The 20,021-nt window shown below is 39.5% G+C and overlaps 1 long non-coding RNA gene across 1 annotated transcript in view; it reads right to left on the bottom strand.

The window, feature by feature from the left end:
- The window catches only part of LOC140491379 (uncharacterized), a 265,303-nt gene that overhangs the window by 241,771 nt on the left and 3,511 nt on the right, over nucleotides 1-20,021 (bottom strand). The window lies entirely within an intron of this gene.

Genomic DNA, 20,021 nt, shown 5'->3' with positions numbered 1-20,021 from the left:
CAGATTGGAGGCCTGTGACCAGTGGAGTGCCACAAGGATCGGTGCTAGGTCCTCTACTTTTTGTAATTTAAATAAATGACTTGGATGTGAGCATAGGAGGCATAGTTAGTAAGTTTGCAGATGATACCAAAATTGGAGGTGTAGAGGACAGCAAAGAGGGTTACCTCAGATTACAACAGGATCTGGACCAGATGGGCCAATGGGCTGAGAAGTGGCAGATGGAGTTTAATTCAGATAAATGCAAGGTGCTGCAGTTTGGAAAAGCAAATCTTAGCAGGACTTATACACTTAATGGTAAGGTCCTAAGGAGCGTTGCTGAAGAGTGAGACCTTGGAGTGCAGGCTCATAGCTCCTTGAAAGTGGAGTCACAGGTAGATAGGATAGTGAAGAAGGTGTTTGGTATGCTTCCTTTATTGGTCAGAGTATTGAGTACAGGAGTTGGGAGGTCATGTTGCGGCTGTACAGGACATTGGTTAGACTACTGATATACTCCAATGCCCTCTAAATGAGGTCCAACAATCCATTATACTTCCTTAAAACATGCAAGCTTTGCATGTTTTGTGCTCAAGTAGACCTAAGTCCCTTTGTGTTGCAGCTTTTTACAGTTTTCCCCATTTAATTCATGCAATTGTTTTGTTCTCCCACTCAAAATAAACATCTTCACACTTGCCCACATTATATGCCATGGTTAACTTTCTACCCACTTACTAAAACTGCTAATACCTCTGTTAACTTTGTATCCCTTTGCAACTTGCCTTTCCACATATTTTTATGTCATATGCATGTATGTGTATTTGGTTATAGTACATTTGCTTCCTTCCTGTGGCCACATTGGTTGCATATGATGCCTTCGACACTTCCTAATATTTTATAAATCGTCTTTTAGAAAATTTCTGATGCAGATGTGATTTTAAAAGATAGAGATAGTTGAAACAATAATATCCTCAGGATTGCTATAGTAGTTAGAAGTTTGGACTCCTTATCTATTGGCAATGGATAGGATCCGCTGTTGTGGCCAGGTTGAAGACTGTGCGGTTCACAGTTTTAGTTAGGTTCTCAACAATACTGGGTGTATCTGTCATTGCAATACATTTTTGAAATCTGTCAAGTCATGTAAATTTATTTTTTTCACTCAGTTTGGAACTAGTTCAGATAAACGCAAGGTGCTGCATTTTGGAAAAGCAAATCTTAGCAGGACTTATACACCTAATGGTAAGGTCCGAGGGAGTGTTGCTGAACGAAGAGACCTTGGAGTGAAGTTCACAATTCCTTGAAAGTAGGGTTGCAGGTAGATAGGATAGTGAAGGAGGCATTTGGTATGCTTTCCTTTATTGGTCAGAGTATTGAGTACAGGAGTTGGGAGGTCATGTTGCAGCTATACAGGACATTGGTTAGGCCACTGTCTCCTTCCTATCTGGTCTCCTTCCTATCGGAAAGATATTGTGAAACTTGAAAGGGTTTAGAAAAGATTTACAACGATCTTGCCAGGGTGGGAGGATTTGAACTATAGGGAGAGGCTGAACAGGCAGGGGCTGTTTTCCCTGGAGTGTCGGAGGCTGAGGGGTGACCTTATAGAGGTTTACCATATTAAGAGGGGCATGAATAGGATAAATAGACAAAGTCTTTTCCCTGGGATGGGTGAGTCCAGAACTAGAGGGCATAGGTTTAGGGTGAGAAGGGAAAGGTATAAAAGAGACCTAAGGGGCAATCTTTTCACGCAAACGGTGCTATGTGTATAGAATGAGCTGCCAGAGGAAGTGGTGGAGGCTAGTACAATTGCAATATTTAAAAGACATTTGGATGGGTATATTATTAGGAAGGGTTTAGAAGGATATGGGCCAAGTGCTGGCAGGTGGGACTAGATTGGGTTAGGATACCTGGTTGGCATGGATGGGTTGGACTGAAGGGTGTGTTTCTGTGCTGTACATCTCTATGACTCTACCACGATGCATTCATCCTTTACTGCTCCATCCTCCCTGAGCTCTTTGCATCTGAAAATTGATATATCTGGCTGGTTACCTGGAGGCAAGACCTACATGGCTACTTAACCCATGAAGAACCCAAGCAATGAAGCGCAAGAGTGTAATAATCATAGTCATATGACCATTGGAAATGTCATTGAATAAATACTTGGATGCAGAAGAAACACTTAGGGTACCCAGATAGATCTGGAAACACTCTCAAACTGCAACAGGAAGGGTTTAAGGTAATAATGGTAATGAGCACTCTGCGAAACAAAGCACCTCACTGAACATGAGACCCTTAAGGGGAGCAATGCATAGAGCCTCCTCAGAGCAACTGCAAGAGGAAGCGAAACACAATGAGGACGACATTACTACCAGTCATACTCAGGATGGTCTAACATAAAAATTTCATTAGGTTAACGCATCTGGCACCCACATTGAATTCCCTTACCCTTACCCACTCTGCCATACAAAGTCCTACAATCAACAAAGCAAAAGTTACCATTCATTTTCTTCTCCAAAGTCTTTGAACATTTGCCACCTCCTAAATCTGTGGCCATCATTCACAGAATTTCATTTTAAATCACTCTAATTAGTTTTCTGCCCCTGCCACAATGTGGAAACATAGCTTTCACAGTTATCAGTGACAAATGTCTGCAACAAAAGTAAATTTGCCTGGTTATTAATCTGATTGCAGCCTTGGGCACCAACCTTCAGCACATAATTCGCCTTTAAAACATCTCCACTGTCATCCAGCTGAGTGAGAATACTCTCATCTGATTCCATTCTGATCTATTTAATTATAACTAGAGTATCATTTGCAATGTCTTCTCTTCCTACTCCTGCGCTGTTACGTTTGGTTTCCTGCAAATATCTACTCTTGGCACCTTCCCAGTTTTTCATCATCTAATGATGTCCCTTGATGACATTATCCAAAAGCAGACCATTAATTCTCAAGTGTACACAGATGACAGTCAGCTCTACCTCACTACCATCTCTCTCCACTCCTCCTAAATGATGTCTAAATTACTTACCCGATATCCAGTACTAAATAAGTAGAAATGTCCTCCAATTACAAGCCATTGTATTCAATCCCCATTTCAAACCCCATTATCTACCTACCAACTTAACTCCCCTGAATGGTAACAGTGTGAGACTAAGCCACTCTGTTCACAACTTCGATGTCTGTATCCCTGAGCAAACTCCTGACCTTATACTTATCAATAAGAGAGTCCATATCAAGACTTATTATGGTCATTCTTCCCAAGGACAATAGCATTTTTCTAAACGTCTGTAGCATCACAGCACTCATGTTTAAAACAGATTTTGCCTATCTCATTGATAGAAAGCCCCCGATAATATATTCATTCATAAGATAGACAAATCAGAGTAGAAATAGTTTTGACTATTTGACAAACCTACTATAGAACCTACTATATTACTTGGTGACAACAATCCAGGCTATTTTTGTTTAAAGATAGGTAAATTGAAAGGCAGTATGATCCCAAATGGCAGAGTTGAAATAAAAATGTCTAACGGATGTTACACATATCACTAGAAATTTGGACACATCTTGCAAAAGCTGCCAGAAACCATTGTTTACATTCAGTTTGGTAAAGATTGTGCTGTCCTCCACAAGCACGATTAGACATACTTCTCATTCTACAGCCATGTTCAAATGTGCTAAGAAGGCACAAATTATAATACATCGATACCATTTGGGACCAGCACCAATAATGGAGTTCACAATATCAGTTCTGTAACTATGAAAACAAATTCCGGTTGAATTATCATGTCACCTACTGCTCTTTGTGGATGTGGGGCGTTCCTATAGGTAAACAAGCAGGTGGATTGGATATTAGCTTTCAGCATGATGTGGTATGTCATGGTTAATTTTTTCTGGCCTTTGAAGAATTTGGGAACTATTGTTTAAATTTTTTTACTGGTTCTTGTGAAGGAATGAAGTTGAAACCTAAACAGGTTTTTTGACTTTAGCAGCAGAAAACGTCTGGTTGTGAATAAGATAGTGCTTCTGAGATTTTCCTGCCTTTGTGTCTTAACATTGCATGATACTGAACTTTGACATGATGGCAGATTCTTCCTGAGCCTTGAAGTTTAATGAATGAGGGCTGCAGGTTAATTTTTACAGCCATTCAAGTCCACTAAATAAAAAACCAGCTTGTGTATCTAACTTAAAGACCATTTGATATCTATTGACTTTGATGTTCACATGGTAGTATTGATTTTCCTTTTTTGTGATTTCCCCAAGAAACGTGACTTATGTGTATTGGGCTTCTTTTAAACTTTCTTCTTATATTTTGTAAACACAAGCTTTTGTTAAGCAATCCATTGTTTAAAAGATGATTGATTTATGTAGCCATGATTTTCATAGTGTGGGCTACCTTATTCACACCATTGTTGATACCTTTTCCAAGTGCCTCCCTTGTGGCTGCCCTGGTGCACTTCCAGTTCTGCAGCCTCTAAAGTTGATGGCTGGAGAGGGCTTACACATATGTTGCTCTTGCTCAGCATATTTGGGGCCCTCTACATTCCAGCAAGGTCTTGCTTGAGTGGAATTCATTCATCAACAAGCTGAAGTCCTTAATTCAAGATATCTGTGCTAGTCATTGGTCTAGCCAGGTACTTTTTGTCCTCATCATTCAATTGCTGAATTGGCTTCAAAGTCCTTTACCCATGGCTGTCTGAGCTTCCGGGTTGTTCTTCTCACCACTTGCTACCATATAGGAATATATTGAAGAATGACAAGGTCCTTGAGACATATGAGGATTAAACACAAGTCTAGTGAAAACTCTTAACATGTATTGCCTATAATCTGCATGAATAAGCAGAATAACACAGGGCTTCACTAATGCCTTCTTCCATATCAAGTCCCATGTGATCCAAATACCCATCATGGTGGAACTCCTTAAACACTTGCTCAATAAGTATTATTAGAGCATTGATATCATTTACCTTTAACTTCCCATTTATCTCTCATTCTTCTAAATGCTAATAAGTATAGGTCCAATTTCACATTCAAATGTTTCTCATTAGAGAATCCATTCATTCCAGGAATCAACCTCATGAACATTGTCTGAAGTGTCCCAATCCAAATATTCCTCTTCTAGTAATGAAACCACAACAGTGCACAGTATATACATTCTGTAAGTAATAGCTCTTTACTTTTAAACTCAAATTTTCTTGCAATAAAGGCCAACATAATACTTTAATTCCTAATTATTTGCTATAAGTAACTTTTTGTGACTTACATACAAAGGACCCACACCCTTCTACATCGTACGATTATGCAGCCTCTCCCCACTTAAATAATATTTTACTTCTTTATTTTCTTATAAAAGTTGACAGCCAAACAATTTCCACATTTTCTCCATCTGTCAAATTTTTGCCTAATATCACTTAACCTATCTTTATTCTGTTGTAGATTCTTTGTGCTCTCCTCAAAACTTGAATCCATGCCTAGCTCTACAAATTTTGCAACAAACCACTTATCCAAGTCATTAGTGTGGATTTTAAACAGAAGCCTGAGCCTTCTAATATTAGTTTGCCAAAATACAGTTTGCCAAACTGGAAAAAATCATTTATACTGATTCTTTGCTTTCTGTTAATTAGAAAATCCTCAATTCATGCTAATATATTAATCCCAACACAGTGAGCGCCTGTCCCATACAGTAACCTATTGTGTGGCAACTTACCAACTGTGTTTTGGGAATTCAAGTACATTATATCAACTGATGCCCCTTTATCCACAATCAAAAGAACTTTTATCAAAAGGATTCTGGGTAATCCAAGATGGAAGATGGGAAAAATTTCTGGCTGTAAGAGCTGCTCCTTTTTTTTGAGGTATTTCAGGTGCTGGAGGTGATTTCCTCAAATACCAGGAGCAGCAATTACTGTTTTATATGCTGTTGGATTGTTTTGGAACTTTGGGGAGAAAAAAGTCAAAACAACAGCAGTTTTAAAAGGCAGAAGAACAAACAAAGGAAGCACATGGTGATGACAGTGCAAGGGAGAGAGGGAGAGAGAGAAAGAAAGAGAGAGAGAGAACCTACACAGTTACTGCCTTTGCTGTTTTTGAATGTTGGAGGAATCTGTTTGAGTGAAGTTCACAACGCAGAATCAGCTAAGTTAATCGTTGTTTTAAGTCTGTCCAATAGAAAGGCTGCAGTAGTGAGTACAGTGGGTTCTTTCTTGATTATATGTTTTTGGAGATAGGTCTCTTGAGTAAACTTAAAATATAAGACATTACCATTAATTTAACCAGATGCAGTGTTTTGTAGAGGAATAAGATAGTGTTATTTTCTGGGTCTGTAGATTGTGAAGGAGCAAAAATGGCCTTTGCATGTGATATGTACTTCTTGTCAGATGTGGGAGTTTAAAGAGAGTTTAAGGGTTACTGCAGATTATATCTGCCATAAATGCTGTTGGATGCGAATTTTATCAGATCGAATGGATAGGTTGGAGAGACAGTTAGAAGTGATGAGGAATTTGCAACAGCAACAGTATGTGATGGATGGCAGTTATACGAAGGGGGGAAAGTCTTAAATACAGTCACATAGATGGGTTAACTCCAGGAAGGGTAAGAGAGGTAGGCACCTAGGGCAGGTGTCCTTTGTGGACATACCCATTTCAAACAGGTATGCTGTTTTGGAAAATGTAGGGGATGATGGATTCTCAGGAGAACGTAGCACGAACAGCCAAGTTTATGGTATTGAGACTAGCTCTAATGCAACGAAGGGTACGTCAGCTTCCAAGAGATCAATTGTGTTAGGGAAATCTGTAGTCCGAGGTATCGACAGACGTTTTTGTGGCCAGCAGAGAAAGAGCAGAATGGTGCTTTGTTTCCCTGGTGCCAGGATCAAGGACGTCTCAGAGACGGTGCAGAATGTCCTCAAGGGGGGAGAGGGGCCAGCAAGAAGTCATTGTCCACATTGGAACCAAAGATATAGGAAGGGAAAAGGTTGAGATTCTGCAGGAAGATTACAGAGAGTTAGGCAGAAATTTAAAAAAGGAGGTCCTCAAGGGTAGTAATATCTGGATTACTCCCAGTGCTACGAGCTAATGAGGGCAGGAACAGGAGGATTGAGCAGATGAATGCATGGCTGAGGAGCTGGTATATGGGAGAAGGATTCACATTTTTGGATCATTGGAATCTCTTTTGGGGTAGAAGTGACCTGCACAAGAAGGACGGATTGCACCTAAATTGGAAGATGACTAATATACTGGCAGGGAAATTCACCAGAACTGCTCATGAGGATTTAAATTAGTAAGGTGGGGGTGGTGGAACCCAGGGAGATAGTCAGGAAAGAGATCAATCTGAGACTGGTACAGTTGAGAACAGAAGTGAGTCAAACAGTCAGGGCAGGCACGGACAAGATAAGACTAATAAATTAAACTGCATTTATTTCAATGCAAGGGGCCTAACATGGCAGATAAACTCAGGGCGTGGTTAGGAACATGGGACTGGGATACCATAGCAATTACAGAAACATGGCTCAGGGATGGGCAGGACCGGCAGCTTAATGTTCCAGGAAACAAATACTATAGGAAGGATAGAAAGGGAGGCAAGAAAGGAGGGGGAGTGGTGTTTTTGATAAGGGATAGCATTACAGCTGTGCTGAGGGAGAATATTCCTGGAAATACATCCAGGGAAGTTATTTGGGTGGAACTGAGAAATAAGAAAGGGATAATCATCTTATTGGGATTGTATTAGAGACTCCCTAATAGTCAGAGGGAAATTGAGAAACAAACTTGTAAGGAGATCTCAGCTATCTGTAAGAATAATAGGGTAGTAATGGTCGGGGATTTTAACTTTCCAAACATTGACTGGGACTGTCAGAGTGTTAAAGGTTTAAATGGAGAAGAATTTGTTAAGTGGGTACAAGACAATTTTCTCATTCAGTATGTGGATGTACCGATTAGAGAAGGTGCAAAACTTGAACTACTCTTTGGAAATAAGGCAGGGCAGCTGACTGAGGTGTCAGTGGGAGAGCATTTTGGGGCCAGCGACCATTATTCTATACGTTTTAAAATAGTGATGGAAAAGGATAGACCAGATCTAAAAGTTGAAGTTCTAAATTGGGGAAAGCCAATTTTGACAGTATTAGGCAAGAACTTTCGAAAGCTGATTGGAAGCAGATGTTCACAGGTAAAAGAAATGGCTGGAAAATGAGAAGCCTTCAGAAATGAGATAACAAGAATCCATAGAAAGTATATTCCTGTCAGGGTGAAAGGGAAGGCTGGTAGGTATAGGGAATGCAGGGTGACTAAAGAAATTGAGGGTTTGGTTAAGAAAAAGAAGGAAGGATATGTCAGGTATAGACAGGATAGATTGAGTTAATCCTTAGAAGAGTATAAAGGAAGTAGGAGTATACTGAAGAGGGAAAACAGGAGGGCAAAAAGGGGACATGAGATAGCTTTGGCAAATAGAATTAAGGGTTTTTACAAATATATTAAGGATAAAAGGGTAAATAGGGAAAGAATAGGGCCCCTCAAAGCTCAGCAAGGTGGCCTTTGTGTGGAGCCACAGAAAATGGGGGAGATACGAAATGAATATTTTGCATCAGTATTTACTGTGGAAAGGGATATGGAAGATATAGACTGTAGGGAAATAGATGGTGACATCTTGCAAAATGTCCAGATTACAGAGGAGGAAGTGCTGGATGTCTTGAAATGGGTAAAGGTGGATAAATCCCCAAGACCTGATCAGGTGTACCCGAGAACTCTGTGGAAAGCTAGAGAAGTAATTGCTTGGCCTATTGCTCAGATATCTGCATCATCGATAGTCACAGGTGAGGTGCCAGAAGACTGGTGGTTGGCAAATGTGGTGCCACTGTTTAAGAAGGGCGGTTTAAAAGACAAACCAGGGAACTATAGACCATTGAGCCTGACCTCAGTGGTGGGCAAGTTGTTGAAGGGAATCCTGAGGGACAGGATGTGCATGTATTTGGAAAGGCAAGGACTGATTAGGGATAGTCAACATGGCTTTGTGCATGGGAAATGATGTCTCACAAACTTGATTGAGTTTTTTGAAGAAGTAACAAAGAGGATTGATGAGGGCAGAGCAGTGGATGTGATCTATATGGACTTCAGTAAGGCATTCGACAAGGTTCCCCATGGGAGACTGATTAGCAAGGTTAGATCTCATGGAATACAGGGAGAACTAGCCATTTGGATGCAGAACTGGCTCAGAGGAAGAAGACAAAGGGTGGTGGTGAAGGGTTTTTTTCAGACTGGAGGCCTGTGACCAGTGGAGTGCTGGGTCCTCTACTTTTTGTCATTTACATAAATGATTTGTATGCGAACATAAGAGGCACAGTTAGTAAGTTTGCAGATGACACCAAAATTGGAGGTATAGTGGACAATTAAGAGGGTTACCTCAGATTACAACAGGATCTGGACCAGATGGCCAATGGGCTGAGAAGTGGCAGATGGAGTTTAATTCAGATAAATGCGAGGTGCTGCATTTTGGGAAAGCAAATCTTAGCAGGACTTATACATTTAATGGTAAGGTTCTAGGGCATGTTGCTGAACAGTGAGACCTTGGACTGCAGGTTCATAGCTCCTTGAAAGTGGAGTCGCAGGTAGATAGGATAGTGAAGAAGGTGTTTGGTATGCTTTCCTTTATTGGTCAGAGTATTGAGTATAGGAGTTGGGAGGTCATGTTGCGGCTGTACAGGTCATTGGTTAGGCCACTGTTGGAATATTGCGTGCAATTCTGGTCTCCTTCTTATCGGAGAGATGATGTGAAACTTGAAAAGGTTCAGAAAAGATTTACAAGGATGTTGCCAGGGTTGGAGGATTTGAGATATACAGAGAGGCTTAACAGGCTGAGGCTGTTTTCCCTGGAGCGTCAGAGGCTGGGGGGAGACCTTGTAGAGGTTTACAAAATTATGAGGGGCATGGATAGGGCAAATAGGCAAAGTCTTCTCCCTGGGGTTGGGGAGTCCAGAACTAGAGGGCATAGGTTTAGGGTGAGAGGCAAAAGATTTGAAAGAGACCTAAGGGGCAACCTTTTCAGGAAGAGGGTGGCATGTGTATGGAATAAGCTGCCAGAGGATGTGGTGGAGGCTAGTACAATTGCAACATTTAAGAGGCATTTGGATGGGTATATGAAAAGGAAGGGTTTGGAGGGATATGGGCCCGGGTGCTGGCAGATGGGACTAGATTGGGTTGGGATATCTGGTCGGCATGGATGGGTTGGACTGAAGGGTCAGTTTCCATGCTGTACATCTTTATGACTCTAAAACATGATTTCATTTTCAGGAAACTATGATCATTCTGTGTGATTTCAGTATTTTTAGTATTCATCCAATCATTTTGTAAATATTCTAGTACTTCTTTTATAATGGATTTGACAGATATAAAGCATATCGATTTATTTCCTACTTTCCGCTTTCCCTTTTTCTTGTCAGAGTGATACATTAAGAATCAAAAAATCATAGAAACCTCTACAGTGTAGAAGCAGACCATCCTGCCCATTGTGCCCACAATGAAACCGAGCATTTCCCATGGTTAATCCACCTGGCGTACAAATCCCTAGAAACTATGGACAATTTACCATGGTTAGACCACCTAACTTGCACATCTTTGGACTGTGGGAGGAAATCCTATCGCAGTGATGTAATCCACGGGGACCTTTATAGAACCTCTGGAAATTTGAAATATTACAATAAAGGCATCAGTGGCTTTGCAACTACTTTCTCTAAGATACAAGCCATCAAGTCCCAGGGACTTGTTAACCTTTCGTCCCATTATTTTTCCAAGCATTTTGCTCTAGAAATACTTATTTTCTTGAGCTCCTTATTCCCTTCTGCCCCTCAATTTTCTACTATTCTTGTAATGCTTATATTGTCTCCTCCCAAGAGGACAAATAGAAAATACTTGTTCAAACTCTCAGCCATTTACTTGATTCCATAGTAATTACTTTATTGAACTGCACTCTTCCTATTTATATGCCCATAGAAACTCTTACTGTTTGCTTTTATAATTCTTGCGAGTTTATTTTCATATTCTAATTTCACCCTCAATTATTTTCTCAGACAACCTTTGTTGATATTTAATATTTCTCCACACAATGTGCCATTTCTTTAAATTTGATACCGACTTTAACTTTCTTAGGTTGCCATTGATAATGTACCATTCTGATGGAGTTTTCTTTTCTCAATAGAATATCCTGGTATTAGCTATTTGGAGCAGGCTTTTAGGAAAAAAAGCTACAAGAAAATGGAAGAATCCATCACAATCTTCTTAATTCTATTTGCATGGAATAACAATCATTTATGGTCGATGTCAAAGGAGATGTGTGTTTTTGTGGGAGAAGAATGCAGATGCAGTTTCTTTCAAATGTGATTGAAGCAATAAATTATAACTTTTTTTGTTTGCCGCCCCAAATTCAAAGGAGAGCCTTTATTGGGCTTATGAAGGCAATTCATTTTAAACATTCATCTGTTTGCATGTTGTGAGGAAATCTGTATTTTTAACTTTGATTTGTAGTTTTTGAGGCATACCCTAACTGAACTAAAAGGACAGGAAGGGAAACAGCTTAGCTAAACACAGGATGAAACCAACCTTGCCAAAGTCTATGGAAACAAAAATAAATTAAGGTTTGGAAACCAACATTTCTGGGCAAAGTGAGCCTGTTCAAAAGAATTAAAAGACATTGTCCAAGCTAGGCATTAATAATTGATGAGTATACTACAGTGTTACTGGCAAGATAAGAGAACTGAAGGAGAAAGAGGCCTTATCCAAAAGCTGAAACACATTTTTGCAAGTACTTCTGTTATTAGAAGGTACATTGGTAGGTCTACCTCATCCAGATTGAGGAGAGCTTAGCAGGTTCTGCAGGCACGTAATATTTTTGTTGAGGAAGATCCGAAAAACTTGCCATGTGTATTACTGTTGTCTGAAGATTAGGCTTACTTCTGGATCAGAGCTGAAATTCTTTGTGAGGAAGACAGTTTGAAGGACTTTGTGACTGACTGTGATCACTAAAGTTTAAGTGGACTTGCTGAGAGAATTAGTAAGATTTATTTATTTTAGTTGTATTGGCTTTTTAACGTGAAATTAATTGTCTATCTTCAGCCACAATTTACCTGTTACTACATAGTTTACTCATGTTAATTCTGTATGTTAGTGTATAGTATTGATGCTATTCTATGTTTGCTTTGTTGATTCTTCTATAGTAATTCTTTTTCTGTATTAAACTATGGAATCTTGTGGCTTCATTCTTTTAGTAAACAACCAGGATTTTGTATTTCTTATTTTGTTTAAAATTATTGGCCTCTACCAAGATTTTTAAAATGTAAACAAAATAAACCAAGTAGCATTATGACTATTATTGCAGGCACCTCTTGAATTTAAGAGCTTTTTATATTTCAAACAAAATTGTTTGTGAGAACAGGAAAGCTTTAGGGTTATGGTCAATCAAACAGATATCAACTTGAAAAGAAGAAAATAAATGAAGATTGTTTTCCACAGAATGTTGTAGTCATCACATGATTTAGTACCAACTTCATTAGGTTCATTATGATTACTGCTGTATTTTTGGTGTTTGGTAATTTTAAAGGTACTCGGTACATTGAATATGCACATTTGGTGCAGGATCTAAACTGCTTTTGTAACCATTTCCATTATTATATATGAGCCCATGTTTAGATAGTTAGAATGATGCAATTCAAATAATGTTGCATAGAAATAATGTAATGGGGTGTTAAAAGTGTTTATCAGCATATATAATTAAAACAAAGGGAAGAAAATCCTCTTTCCATCTGCTCCCATCAGTACAATGTTAAAAAGAATTTTAGAAGTGCCTTTATCAGTTTCAGATAGAATGTACAGCACATGCTTTAATGATAGTAAGAGGTCATTAAAACTAATCATCTCTGCTCGTATTCACTTTGACTGTTACTTCCATCCATCTCAAACCTAAATAACAACATCATCTTGAGTAGATTAAATAAATATACACACACAAGAAACAAAAAGCATCAGATGCATTTATAAATAAGATAGACTTCAGTACCACATAGAGAAAACTGAAATATTCAAGCAATGTGTGTAGATGTGTTAGGAAGAAAATGCACAATTGTAAGAAGTTAAAAGCTGCACTTCTATATAAGAGAATAGTTCTACAACTCCTAGTTGCAGATCCTCATTGCCTCAATTATGTTCAAAGTCCTCCAGAACTTAATGATTTCCAATTTCAGTAATGTGAAATCATACAACCTTTCTAGAATTTTGTGCCCTTCAAATGCTTTTCACCTGTATATTTCCCAATCCTGTGGTCAAAAAATGGCAGGTGTGCCTTCAACCATCTGTATGCTAAGCTCTGGAGTTTCAACATCAAGTCCTCATCCAAAAGGATTTTAAAAAGTAAATGGAAATTGAGCATAGGTGGGAAGAGCAGCATTTGATGGCGAGCACCTTCTTGATGTGCAACAGGAAACCTGGTGTAGGTGCACCCACAGCACTGTTACAAAAGGAGTGCAAGGTTTTTTGACCCTGTCACGGTCATCCTGACTCCACAAGGCTTATCCATCTTCGAAAGGTTACAAATCAGGAATAATGCAATAATGTCTACCTGTCTGAATAACGTTAAAAATCACACAACACCAGGCTATAGTCCAACAGGTTTAATTGGAAGCACACTAGCTTTCGGAGCGACGCTCCTTCATCAGGTGATGCGGAGCATCGTTCCAAAAGCTAGTGTGCTTCCAATTAAACCTGTTGGACTATAACCTGGTGTTGTGCAATTTTTAACTTTGTACATCCCAGTCCAACACCGGCATCTCCAAATCATGTCTGAATAACTGTATCTTCAACAACACTCAAGAAGAATAATACTATCCAGGACAAAACAACCTACTGATCATGACCCCATCCACCACCTTTAAACTTTCACTCCTTCTAGTACCAGTGTAGTGTGGCTTCAATGACTAATTCAATGTAGCAAGTCACCAAGAGTTCTTCAACAGCGCTTTCTAAATCTGTCAGGTGCATGGGAACAATACCAACTGCAACCTATCCTTCAAGTAACACACCACCCTGATATTCCTTGCATTGTAACAAAATCAAAATCCTGCAATTTCCTAGCTGACAACTGGAGTGGTTTAAGAAAGGTACTCCACACCAGAAAGGGAAGTTAGAGATAGGTAATGAATCTTGGCCTTGTCATTGACACACATATTCCAGAATTTTTTTTAAAATATGTAATCACAAGAGATGCTCTGAGAAACTCAAGGCCCTAGAAGAATTTAATGTATTTCTCAAATAAAATTAATGTTTTCCATTAGCTCAGTAGATTCTGTAAATATTTGCTAGCAGCACATGTCCAAGAATATCATATGGTAGCAATGGCTGAAAGAAGAGTTGGAGGGGTCTATCCTGTTAGCAGAATGCTTAGAGCAGGTTGTTGTTCTCAAACAAGCATGAACATGGCTGAATTGGTGCCAAATATTTGCCAGATATCACAACAAATCATGTCTTGTTGTGAAATGGATCAGTGAGCTGATCAATTGTATTAACAGATGGGCTATATAGACAATATCCTAGTCAGGCAAAGGATCAAAGATAAATTTATGTATGAAGAAATAATAAAAAAACTTGAAACCTACTACTAATTGTGAAAAAAACACCATTATCAAACAAGGTAGATTTAATAAACAGACACAGTGAAGAAGAAAAAGTAGAAATTCTTTAATGATCTGAACAGACTTGCAGAGAAATAAGTATGACAGTTTTAAAAAAGAACTAAATAAGATCAGCTTTGACAAAGGGTCAGTTAGCCTCGAAACGTCAGCTCTTTTCTCTCCTTACAGATGCTGCCAGACCTGCTGAGATTTTCCAGCATTTTCTCTTTTGGTTTCAGATTCCAGCAACCGCAGTAATTTGCTTTTAAATAAGATCAAAGCTACTGTCAGAGACTTAGAAGAAGCGCTGTATGACAACGTGCAGTTAAGGGATGACTTAACAGATAGACAATTTTACCTAACTCAACTGAGCAGACAAGCTGATGTCAGGAAACAAAATCAATTGCTGACTTGGAGTAACAGTGAAAATCATGTCCCAAAATTGACTTACTCAGCTGAACATGCTCAATTTCTAAGCAGGAAAGGTGGCTGTGCAAAATCAGTAGAGACAGGATGATCATGCATCAACCACCTGTTATCAATGTGATGGGAATAAAAGCACAGGTGAAAATATTGTCCTGTCAAAGAGGCTGAATGCCATTTTTGTAAGAAGCAGGGTCACTTCCACACTGCATGCGATACAAAGAAGATTTTACAAAATAAACTAAAAGAGAAGACCTCCAAACTAACAAGATCTGGGGAAGATATCTTGATGTGGTCAGCAGGGATGGGTTGGACTGAAGGGTCTGTTTCCATGCCGTACATCTCTATGACTCCATGTGGAGATGCCTTTCTTGGTGAGGTCAAGAAATTATGCAGAAGTATTGATATTCTAGTAAAGCAAAAACAAAACACAGGTTTAGCAGTTACAATTCTCACAGTGCCAGAGACCTGAGTTCAGTTCCCGGCTCAGACGACTGACTGTGTGGAGTTTGCACACTCTCCCAGTGTCTGCGTGGGTTTCCTCCGGGTGCTCCGGTTTCCTCCCACAGTCCAAAAATGTGCAGGTTAGGTGAATTGGCCATGCTAAATTGGCCGTTATGTTAGGTGAAGGGGTAAATGTAGGGGAATGGGTTGCACTTTGGCGGGTCGGTGTAGACTTGTTGGGCCAAAGGGCCTGTTTCCACACTGTAAGTAATTTTTAAAAAAATCAAAACCACAATTGGGGAAAAGTTCTCACTGCATCAACACAAATCTACTTATTTTAGGTGGTATAAACTCAAATTCAAAGCTCAACTAAATATGTTTTGAAACTGAAGCAGCAAAATTACTTGAACCACACATATAATCCTAAACTGGACTGTTCATTTAAAGGCATTTGATACAATGCCACAAACCACACTTTGTGAGGAAAGCTGTAGATCGTTGTGTAAAAGGCGTAGTAGCAACATAAATACGAAATTTGCTGAATGATGACAAACAGAGAGTAGTGGTGAACTGATTTTTCAGGCTAGAGGAAGGTTTGTACTGGAATTCCCCAGAAGTTGATATTGGAACCCTTGTTTTTCCTGACACATAATTAATTGAGTAACATAGAATCTGTAGTGTGGAAACAGGCCATTCAGCCCAATAAATCCACACTGATCCTTAAAAAAGCATCTCACCCAAATCCTGCATTTCCAATGGCTAACCAACCAAACCTACACATCTTTGGACATTATGGGTAATTTAACATTGCCAATCTACCTAACTTGCAAATGTTTAGACTGTGGGAGGAAACTGGAACACCCAGGGGAAACCCATGCAGACACAGGGATAATGTGCACAATCCACACAGACTAAGGGTGGTATCAAACCAGGATCCCTGATGCTGTAATACAACAGTACTAACCACTGAGCCACCATGCCACACACATGATCTGGATTAGGGGACAATTTTAAAGTTGGCAGATGACTCAAAACAATTCTTCCAAGTAACTGTGATGAAAAAGTGTGAAACTCCAAAAAGCCATTGATAAGTTGATAGAGTAGATGGATCAGTGGCACATGAGGTTCAATGCAGAGAAGTATGAGGTGATGTGCTTTGGTAGGAAGGACACGAAAGACAATGCAAAATAGGGGGTACAACTCTAAAGGAGGTGCAAGAGCAAGCGTACTTGGGTGCATACAGGCATAAATCATTGAATGTGGTGGGACAAGTGGAGAAAGCAGCTAAAAAAGTGTCCTCAACATTATTAGTACAAGATCAAGGAGGTGAATTTGAATTTGAGTAAGTCACTTATTAGACCTTATTGCCTGTTGTGGGCACCTTATTATGGGAAAGGCATGAAAGCGTTGGAGACAATGCATAAGTTATTTACAAGAATAATTCCAGGATTAAGAAACCTCAGTTATGAGGATAGATTGAAAAAGTTGAGATGTTCTCCTTGGAAAGAAGAAGAATGAGGGGATATCCGATCAACGTTTTTAAAACCATGAGTGGGTTGGCTTGAGCAGATAGGGAGAAACTACTCCCACTCAGTAAAGGAACAAGAGGGCACAGATTTAAAGTGATGTGAAGAAAAGCAAGGGTGATTGAGAAAAAGAAATCACACTGGGTAGTTAGGTTATGGAATGCAATGTTATGAAATGTGATGGGGCAAATTCAATTGAGACATTTAAGAAGGCAGTGGATGATTATTTGGACAGGAATAGTGTGCAAAGATGCTAAGAAGAAAGTACAAAATTGGCAAAGGTAATGCTGCTCATTTGAAGAGGTACAGGCACTATAGCCAGAAGGCCGCTAAGAATTGGCCAATCAAATAGAAAAGAGTGGAAGCTGGAGAAATGTAACATTGTCAGGTTATCCAAGGGTTTGCAGTAGAGTGAGGTACTGAGGTGCCCATCCTTGATGGAGATGCATGTCCAAGAATGAGACAGATACTAAAGAGTAGTCTATGGTAAGATTGGCACCTCAGCACCTCACTCTACTGCTAACCAACAGATAACCTGACAATGCTACATGTCTCTAGCTTCAACCCGAAACACATTAAACAGCCAACACCTATGGACAAGCCCTACACATACACAGGATCTGTTCAGATGAGAAGGAAAATGATGGACACCAAAGGTGCTTAAGGACTCCCTCATAAGACTCTCAATTCATCGATCACCAGTTCCAACATGTCACAGCAAGAAACTGTAATGGCCTCCTCAGGAGACAGACACGGATTGCAACTGATAGGGAACCCTTCGTTGTCCAGTACTTCCTGGGAATCGAGAAACGACACTATGTTCTTTGCAGCCTGCAACATATTATTGATGAAGATGAGCATCACGCCTCCACTTCTCATCTTTAAACAACTGCCAAATCTTAAATAGACAATTCTTTGCAGCAAACTGCCCAGTTTTCAGGACAACATTGACCACAACACTGTGCAACCCTGCCATGTCTACCGCTGCAAGATATGTCAGAATGTCAACTCAGATATCACCATTATCTATGGGGACACCACCCAGATGTGTACGCTGCAGGTACTCATGTGACTTGGTCAACATTGTCTATCTCATACACTGCAGGCAAGGATGCGCCAAGGTACGGTACATTGGTAAGACCAAGCAGACGTTATGACAACGGATGAATGGACACCGCATAATAATTGCCACACAAGGGTGTTCCCTCTGAGTCGGGGAGCACTACAGCAGTCAGGGACGTTCAGCCTTGGATCTTCAGGTGACCATTCTCCAAGGTGGATTTTGGGATAGGGAACAAAGCAAAGTGGCAAAGCAGAGACTGATAGCCAAGTTTAGTACCCAGGAGAATGGCCTCAACCGGGATCTTGGGTTCATGGCACACTACAGGTGACCCCATTACACTATACTCTCTCTCTCTCTCTCTCTCACACACACACTCTTACATATTCACACATTCACACAGACCCTCTCTCATACAACACACCATACACACAATCCCCACACTCACACCCTCTCACAGGCTTATACTCCATCACACCCATACACACACTTTACCAAGTTTTCACACATACAAACCAACACTCTCTCATGTGCACTCGCACTCATACTCACACTCACATGCACACACTCTCACTCTCTCTCTCTCTCTCTCATGCATGCACACATGCACACATACAAGTCTATGGGGTGAATTTGAATTTGCAGAATTCTATCTGCAGATACATTCTATTTTGCTCAAAAATGCACAATCTACAAGCAGTCAATGCAGGCAGTCAATAAATGTAATATTTTGTAAATTCCACTTTGGTAAAAGAACCAGTCTGACTCAAGATTGGGATACAGATAGACTCTGACCTCACACCTTCAATGTATTGTCTGACTTGAGATGTCATCTTTTGTTATAAAATCTTAAATTATCTCGAGAAGATGACTTAAAAGAAGTTCTGGGATTTACATATTAATGAACCAAAACCTGCAACCCATTCCAAAAGATGGAAGACTTAAACAATCCAGCTTTATTCAATTTATCATTTCAGTTGTATGACACTGTTATCTTTTGCTATAAATTCAGTGTCTTGTGATCTTACACTCCACAACCACCTGATGTACTCCAAAAGCCAGTGCTTCCAAATAAACCTGTTGGAATATACCTGGTGTTGTGTGATTTTTAAATTTGTCCACCCCAGTCCAACACTGGCTCCTCTGCATCATGGCTACCTTTAAGTACAGTTGGAGCTACACTCATCCCAGAAAATAATATGCCTTGTTTCATTTCTCAATCTGTCAGCAATCTATCAGTGCTAAGTTTAATATCCAGGAAGTTGGTATGCTCAATAACCACTGTTCAAACTGAGAAAATCTTGCAGGTTCAGACAAGGCCCTTCCAGTATATAATAAGCTTACTCTTGTTCGACTTTGCAGTTTCAACAACTGGATTGGAAAATTTCTCAAAGTGGTGAAAAGCTTGACATCTTTCCAAAATCTTTTCATTGACCCTTTTCCATCAATTTGAATATATATCAGTTATATTGCCAGTGTTGTAACATGTAACTAAATCAACCAAGAATAAAAATAACCAGTTACATTTAACTCTCTGAGTTCATATCACCAAAAGTATTCAAACAATTTGTCATTAATCAACCCTCATTTTCAGATAAGACTACAGATTCTGCAGTTTGTCAGCCCTGACATCAGTGGAAAAGCAATGAAACTCTGAGAACTTAGTCTAAGTGGTGACTGTTATGCAGTTGCACATTTTGCATATGATAAGTATTTTAAAACCATGTCATGCGTTATGAGTATTCTCCAGGATACAACAGGCTAGGTAGTCCACATAAATTTTTACTTTTCAGACAACAATTCTACAAATTGTTAACTCATATCTCTGATACAAAAAAAATTCAAATGCAACCAGGTTGTTTTTCAAGTTCATAACATACTGACACATCTAAAATGTATCTTGATTTAGATATAATGCAGAACATTAACTAACTGAAACAAGCAAACATCTGCTCTT

The sequence above is a fragment of the Chiloscyllium punctatum genome, chromosome 19, assembly GCF_047496795.1.
Source record: "Chiloscyllium punctatum isolate Juve2018m chromosome 19, sChiPun1.3, whole genome shotgun sequence".
Lineage (NCBI taxonomy): Eukaryota > Metazoa > Chordata > Chondrichthyes > Orectolobiformes > Hemiscylliidae > Chiloscyllium > Chiloscyllium punctatum.
Note: the sequence above shows the minus strand (reverse complement) of the source record. Positions and strands in the feature narration are given on the sequence as shown.